The 8,441-nt window shown below is 43.1% G+C and overlaps 1 long non-coding RNA gene across 3 annotated transcripts; it reads right to left on the bottom strand.

Annotated features, from left to right (window-relative positions):
• Positions 1-4,626: 4,626 nt before the first annotated feature.
• Positions 4,627-7,408, bottom strand: LOC125544297 (uncharacterized). Of its 3 annotated transcripts, none has more exons than XR_007299367.2 (3): positions 6,574-7,408; positions 6,387-6,496; positions 4,627-6,247 (listed from the first exon to the last, which is right to left on the bottom strand). It is a non-coding gene; the product is annotated as an uncharacterized LOC125544297 (long non-coding RNA). The 3 variants fall into 3 exon arrangements; XR_007299366.2 differs by having other exon boundaries at positions 6,387-6,801; positions 7,041-7,408; XR_007299365.2 differs by having other exon boundaries at positions 6,387-7,408.
• Positions 7,409-8,441: the final 1,033 nt, after the last annotated feature.

Raw genomic sequence — 8,441 nt, 5'->3', positions numbered from 1 at the left:
CATAGGTTTTGTCACCACATGATATATCTACAAATAAAGTTGAGAAATGATCTGTGAAGGAAAAGGTGCAAGGTACAAAGCATGAGAGTATTCAATAGTTGGTACCTTTGAGGAGGAGTGAGTAGATTCATCGTGGTTCAACGTATCATCTAATGCATGCTCTATACTTTAAGCCATCCTTGGATGAGACTCATCCCCAGATTGATTCATCTACGTTTGAGTGCAAAGTAGACAAATATACATAAGGAGAGTGTGTTTTTTGAAAGATCCAGCGCTGCCGGCATTCATATATTAAGCAGGAAGCAATGGGAAAAGCAAACACATGGCGTAGATCCGAAGATCAAAGGGTCCAAAAAATGAAAAGTTACATTAGTCGATTCCTGCCGGTAGCTCAACAAAAGGTAGTTCTAAGCACTTTGCTCCAGCTTGGCGCCATAGTTGGACGGCTTGTCGGCTCGCCACCACCATGTCAGCAGCCGGTGTATGTTTTGCCTTGAAAATGCATTGGTTTTGCTCCAGCCAGATTCCTCACAGCACCAGCGTAATACATAAGGAGAGTGTAGGCGTGGTACCTACGAGTAGGAATTGTTGAGTGTTCCAATATCTACTACAGACGTTCTATGTAAGCAGAGGGATGGCATATAGCAGTCAGTTTAAATGGATGCAGAATTGTTAATGGCCGGTGGAAATTAATGATATTTATAAGATGTCAGTTGCTACTTTTTTTTTGAAATAAAACGAAATTTTATTCATTAGCAATAACCAATACATCGTTTGTGAGAAATGTTACAATTTCACTAATAGGCTCCTCAAACCAAACCGAAGTTGGAAAAAATCTAGCTAATCTAGCAAGTTCATGTGCTACTTTATTTGCCTCTCTATTACAATGTTCGAATTTAGTCATGATAAAATCACAAGCATAGTGATAGCAGTCATCGAAGATTGCCGCCGCCGCTCCCGCTGACTGTCCTCCGTCTTGCATTGTCTCAACCACCTCCAGATTGTCAGAGTTGATGATTAGGCGATTACATCCCGCCCTCTGCGCTAAATTTAGGCCAAATTTGAGAGCTAAGGCCTCCGCCATGAGAACGTCCGCACAGTAGTCTATCTTTCCATTCCCTCCTGCAATAAACCTACCTTTGTCGTCTCTCAATACTGCCCCCATCGTACCCTCCAGCAAGTCATGGTCAAAAGAGGCGTCAACATTGAGTTTCACAAAGCCCCTAGGAGGACATTGCCAACCCCCCTTTTATGGACGCATTTGAAGATGATGCATTTACAAAATTATATGTAAGAGCTATGATCCCCATCGAGATCTGAGTCACATTTTGAGTGAATTCCTTATGCACTAATTTCCTTCTTTCCCACCATAGATACCAAGCAGAGATAGCTACCATTTCTCGAACATTTTCGTACCCCATAATGCGCAGATCTTGATCTGGAAGGAGTAATAAGTATTCCAATATTGCCTCCCCGGCACGATCAATCTCACAAGCTCTCTCAATAATCATATCCAACCCTAGCCTTTTCCAAACCTCCTTCGCTTTTCTACATAGGAAAAGCAAGTGCTTTGTATCTTCTACACCCTGGGAGCATGTAGGACACAAGGGTGAGACCTTCATGTGTCTATTAGTGAGTGTTGCCCGACATGGAAGAGTACCATGTAGTGTCCGCCATAAAAATATTTTGACTTTTGCCGGACAAGATAACTTCCATATCTGACACCATATAGGGTTACGTGTGCTCCGTCCCATCCCGTTGGAATATTTTAGTTTGCTCCCATACTGATAGTTCCACTCCACAGAGTAAGCAGACCGTACCGAAAACATACCATTTTTTGTATAACTCCAGGCAATAAAATCTCTCATATTATGTTGCGAAATTGGGATTGAAAGAATCCGTTGTGCGTCAATGGTCCACATAGTTTGTCTAATCAGGTCCTCATCCCAATCATTGGAGACCGGGTCAATCAAATCTACAACTTTTGATAATAAATGCCCCCTCCTAGGAGTCACAATCTTTCTAGTGGCACAATTTGGGATCCAGGCATCTTCCCAAATATTGATGTTATGTTCATCCCCCACTCGCCAAATATAACCTCGTTTGAGAGTAGTGATACCTGCCATAATGCTTTGCCAGGTGAAGGAAGCACCATGCTTTGGCTTGGAGTTCAGCAAATCACCATTAGGATAGTACTTTGCCCTTAGAATAGTAGCACACAAGGAGTCAGGATTATCAAGGAGACACTATGCCTGTTTTGCAAGCAGAGCCAGATTGAAACAGTGGATATCATGGAATCCCATTCCTCCTTGGTTTTATGGTACACACATTTTCCACCAGGCCATCCAGTGCATTCTCTTCTGGTTCTCCTCGTCTCCCCACCAGAAATGCGCCATGGCGTCAATGATTCCTTTACAAATTTTTTTCGGAATTTTAAAGACCGACAATGCATAGGTAGGTATGGCTTGGATCACTGCCTTTAATAGGATCTCCTTCCCCCCGGCAGATAGTAATTTTTCCTTCCAACCACTAATTCTCTTAACAATACATTCAATCAGAAAACTAAAGCAGTCTGTTTTATCAACACCCACATTTGCTGGTAAGCCCAAATATTTATCAGTGAGAGCCTCCGTCATTATATTTAGCGTTGTACACAATTGTTCTCTGATCTCTACCTTTGTATTAGGGATGAAGAAAATACTGGATTTTTCAACGCTTACCAGTTGTCCTGACGCCGCACAATATAAATCTAGTACTGATTTCAGGTTTTCCGCATTATGTTGGTTGGCTTTCATTAAGATCAATGAGTCATCCGCAAAGAGAAGATTTGTGACTGGTGGGGCGTCTCTACAGACTTTTACTCCTGATATGTTTCCATTCTCCTCAGCATGCACAAGCAAGGCATTCAATCCTTCTGTGCACAGCAAAAAAAGGTATGGTGATAGCGGGTCCCCCTGTCTCAACCCTCTCGTAGGCTTAAATCTCTCACTTTCCTCTTCATTGATCCTTACTTTGTATTCCACGGTTGAGACGCATTGCATAATCAAGTTAACCCACTCACGACGAAAGCCCAGTTTCAACATAATCTCCTTCAAAAAAGTCCACTCAACTCTATCGTAGGCTTTATGCATATCAAGTTTTATAGCACACAAGCCCTCTCTACCCTCTCTTTTGTTCTTTATTGTGTGAAAACATTCATAGGCCACTAAAATATTATCCGTTATCAATCTACCCGGTACAAATGCACTCTGTGTTGGGCTAATAATTTCTGGTAAAAAAACCTTCAATCGAGAAGCCACCATTTTTGCAATTATTTTATATAGCACATTACATAAGTTGATTGGCCTAAATTGAGTTACCTTCTCTGGTGTATTAATTTTAGGAATCATCACGATCGCTGTATCATTCCAACCCTCCGGTATAGTGCATGTGTTGATTGCTGTCAGGACCTCCTCAATTAAGTTTTCCCCCAGCATGGGCCAAAACCTTTTATAGAAGATAGCATGGAGTCCATCTGGCCCTGGAGCTTTCAAGTCCCCAATATCAAATAAAGCCTTGCGAACATCTTCCGCGGTATAAGGGGCAAGTAGAACATCATTCATTTCGTTTGACACTCTCCTTTGAACAAGTGATAAAACATCTTGATTCGGGTGTTGAACTTCCGATGTAAAAAACTTTGTAAAAATATCCAGTAATGTGATTCGTCAATTCCTTATCTGTTAACCAGTTTCCGGACTCGTCTAATAGTTTCTTTATATTATTTCTTTTTTCCTGGCTGTGGCAGCATTATGAAAGAACGACGTATTACGATCCCCATGCATCAACCAATTTGCTCATCCTCTTTGTAACCAAAATATTTCCTCTTGCTCCAAAATATTTTCAATTACCATTATAATTTCCTTCTGACGGCATCGAGATTCCGTATTCAATGGGCCACGCCTTAGTTTCTCCAACTCTTTTTTTAATTTTCTAATTCTCACCTTTGGTCCCTTTAGCGTTTCCCGGTCCCAAGTATGTAGATCGGCATGCACTGCTCTCGTACGGTCAGCAAGTGAGGGTCCAATACCTGCTAGCTTTGCTTTCTCCCAAGATGCCTTAACGATTTCAGTGACCGTCTCTTCCTTCAACCATCTCGCCTCAAATTGTTTAACACGCCCCTCTTGGCGTTTAAAGATTTTTTCATCCCAATACTCCATATCCAGTACGATTGGGCGATGGTCAGAATGAACATGTTCTTCATTGATAACTGTCGCTCGTGGAAATTTGTTTGCCCATGCTAAGTTACAGACTGCCCGATCAAGGCGCTCACGTATTTCGCCTCTCCTCCAAGTGAACATGTCCCCAAAATAGCCTAGATCTTCCAGCCCACAATCCGTTAGGCATTCACGGAACTCTCTCATCATACCTAGTGGTCTAGCTACACCACCCTCTTTTTCTGAAGGGTATAAAATTTCATTAAAATCCCCCAAAACCACCCAAGGATGGTTGTTCTTACTATGTAGATTGCGAATGTCATCCCAAGATAGATGACGTTCATTCCATTTCGGGTGACCATAGAAGCCCGTGAACCGCCACTGAACCACATTCTCATACATAAAAACAATATCAATAAAATGGGGCGAGACATAGTTCAACTCAATTTTATTGGACTCATGATAAAACAAAGCGAGGCCACCGGCCTTACCATCACTTTCCACTACAAACATAGAATCAAAACCTAATACGCGACGAAGCTCATCGGCTTTACAATTATTCAAATGGGATTCAGAAAGGAAAATTAAATCTGCCCTTGTACGCTTCTGTAGATCCAGAAGCTCACGAACTGTCGTGTTGGAGAGCATACCACGGCAGTTCCAGCCTAGGATTTTCATTTGGCCCGGCGGTCCTCTTCGGAGGCCGCCGATGTGCCAATCTCATCTTTGTCTTCGCCAACTGATTCCCCACCTCGCTCCGCGTACTCTTCCTCCCTCTCATCAGTCTCCTTTGCAACATGTGTAACCCCGCCCTCCTCATCCTCAACAGCTACAACTCTACCCGTGCACACCCGTTTGGATGAGACGTTTACATCACCATATAAGATGCACTCATAATTATCCATCTCTTTCTCAAAAGAAAACTCTAAGTCACTGCCCGTTGGACAAGCCCCAAAAGAATGCCCCATTTTTTCCCTAACACTTGCTTGCGAGCATCCTCAGCTCTTTTGGGCCCCCTCCCTTTTTTTCTTTCTTTTTTGAACTGCCACGCATAGGTTTTTTTGCTGCATTGAATTTAAAGGGTAGAGCATTATTCTCTGTATCACCCCCGGCTGTAGCGATTCTCGCCGCAACAGCGCTAGACAGCGCCTCCAACACCCCCGGCTGAAAAAGAAGCTCGCCAGCATCAACTCCATGCGGTTGGGTTATTCTGGGCTTCACCTGTGCGTGAGTAGTCATGGCCAAGTGACCTGCATGTGTGCTTTGGGCATGTACAGGATCATAACAAAGTTGATGTACGTGAGATGTCAGTTGCTACTTAGCTACAAACATGTATATAAATAGAGGGATGGCATGTGAGCAGCGAGGTTAACTGATTGCATGATTATCAGTTGATGGATCCAAATTAAGGTTTTTATAGGATATCAATTACTACTATTTAGATGCTATGTGTAACTGAAGAGTAAATAACTACTCTCTCGTGCATGGTAGGGAGAAAATAGAAGAGAACTATTTAGATTTATGTGTAACTGAAGAGTAAATAACTTATTTCATTATCCATTCGTGTGCATGGTATGAGCAAATAGAGGACGCATTTCTGCCCCATTTTATTAGCTGGTGGTTCCATCGGTGATAATCTGGATGAAAATTCAATACTGTAAGTTAGAAAAAGCTGCGCATGAACATCCCAGAAGGGAAAGGCTGCATCTACATGGAAGGCGACAAAAACGTGAGCACATTGTGAAATACTATTAGTTTGTCAAGAACTGAGAAGTTTCAGTTTTAGGCATGGATCTGAGATCTCTTGGAGTGAAGTTCCTTGCAGCTTGATTCATATTCTGTTCGAATTCTAGAAAGAAACTCACCTTATGCTTGGAGTGATGCAATGCCTGTACCTGTCTTGAAAATCCACATACATATGTAGAAATGTCCGCAAGATTATTGAGCTTTGCTCATTTGTGGATAGAAGCAGACCATATTGAGGCTTCACCCCTCCTCTAGAACAGTACGGCTACAATTTTTTTTTTGCATTTTACTATAGTGTTCTAATTAACCTGTCACATGCAGCAGCAAATAGCACCATGTTATGAATAACACCAAAACATGTTACGTGAGCAATCGTATGCGGTAAAAACATATATGATAAAACATGAAGCGATAAGACATAACAGTACACGTGAAGTAATTCACTACCTGTTGGGAAGCCATTAGAGATTATCGGCCGAAGAATTTGGAATAAAAACTCGATACCATTCTCCAGTATCTGGCCAAATCAATTGACAACCTCCCGGTATTTATAATTACTGTAAAAAAATTAGATTGGGAGGAAATAATGTAATCATCGGGTGGAAAAAGAAAATCATAAAGATAGAGGCCGCACCATGAGTCACCAAGGACGAAAGTCAGTCTGACGGGGGAAGAGGCGCATGAGTGCAGCTGGCAATGCTGCCGTCGCCATCTCCTGGTGTCGCCTGCTATTGCGAGGGGTGGGGGCGTGCAAGGTTGAAGGAACGGTATCACAGAACACTGGGTAGTGCTTCACCTTGTAATCAAGCAGAACCAGCGAAGAGCAAGCCCACCGCAAGCAAACTCCAACGAGCTAGAAAACCTGCAATCATTTGGGAACAAAAAGAGTAGTCTAAATAAGAACATGGATATGCACAAGTTTGGGGAAAGGAAGAGGTAGTAGGAAGTATGACAGACAGGCCACGAACAGTCATGGTTGCGGGAGAAGATTTTGCAGGAGGGCTGGAGGGGAATTGACAAAGAGCAGCAAAACGGATCATATGGAGGCGCGTACAGTAAAGACATAGCTCTGAATTATTGGAGGACTCGAGCGGCACATACCATTACCAGTAATGGCGTGTAGAAACTGCAATTTAATTATGGAATCACCAACAAATGAAACTCGAATCGACAGCGCATGATTCAATGCTCGCGCCACAGCCTCGTGTCGGCGCCTGGGATTCCATGCCCCCCACCACCTGAACGCACTGCAGGCCACGGCGAAGGTCGGATCGCACGCGTTGCGACGTCCGGCACGCGAGGGCTGCTCCGCTCCTTCGGTCGATCGATCGCACGCATCGGCTTGCCTCGGTCCCATCCCGCACCTCCGGCGGATCCAATCGAGCAACGCACACCAGCCATCTAGACTGGATGGATTGAACGCGGTTACTCCGCTGCGCCTTGAATCAGGACTGGATGGATGGACGCGGTCGCTGCTCTCTGTATGCCTCGCATCCACTGGATCCCTTTAGCGAAGCCCAGCAGCGCTGGAATGGGCTGGCTGCTGGCCGGTGGCCCAGTGCACCAGAGGCCTTCGTTTCGGCCTCGGGAGCAGCAGCCCACAGAACAGCTGGTCCAGGTTTCACACAGTGCGGGACAGGTTGATTTAACGGCCACCAACGTCGAGACGATGAAAACGGACGGCCAGAAACGCAAATCGCTGAGAGAGCTCGCTTGAGGCTTAGTTTACTGTCCTTAATTGGCACACTATATAGTTCTTGTGCCATAGTTGCATGTTTTGGGAAAAAGCTACTAGTGGGTTGCACTATCTATTTAGGAATAGAAGATGTATACATGGAAGTTGTAGGGAAAGAGATGACATGGAGCATCTCAATTCCTATGAGTAGGGATTGAAAAAGAGATGTCATTTGGTTTACATCATAGGAACTTTTCTATTGAATCTAGAGATGACATGTATCTCAATTCCTATGAGGAGGGATTAGAAAAGAGATGTAATTTGGTTCATATCATAGGAACTTTTCTATTGAATATACGCTAATGTTTATTTTCCTTTAAAATTAAGAGAGTATAGGAATCCATTCATATGAACCAAGTGGCTCTAAAGCTATAGAAATGATATCATGTTTATTTCCTTTGAAATGTGGAGTATATGAATCTATTCCTATGAACCAATTGGCTCTAAAGGAAAAATCCTATAGAAATCATATCATATAGAGTTCCTATGATATTCCTCGACACTAAAGGATGCTTGAAATTGATGCGGGTGATACGATGGTCTTTCTTTATAGACTCCTCACCCATATTTATAGTTACCTCTCGAAGATGAATGAAATGATATATACATGGTATTCTACATGTGCAATTTGGTACATGAAAACTCGGTAAAAGTTTGCGAGGTTTGAATTTTCAATAAAGCTATATGCACTGCATTTCGGAACGGAGGGAGCATACGGTAGTTGCTAACACTCATGTGAAAGATTTGTGCGTAGGAGGAGTGGCTGT

This window comes from Triticum urartu, chromosome 3A (assembly GCF_056163025.1).
Source record: "Triticum urartu cultivar PI428250 chromosome 3A, HENAU_Tu73, whole genome shotgun sequence".
NCBI lineage: Eukaryota > Viridiplantae > Streptophyta > Magnoliopsida > Poales > Poaceae > Triticum > Triticum urartu.
Note: the sequence above shows the minus strand (reverse complement) of the source record. Positions and strands in the feature narration are given on the sequence as shown.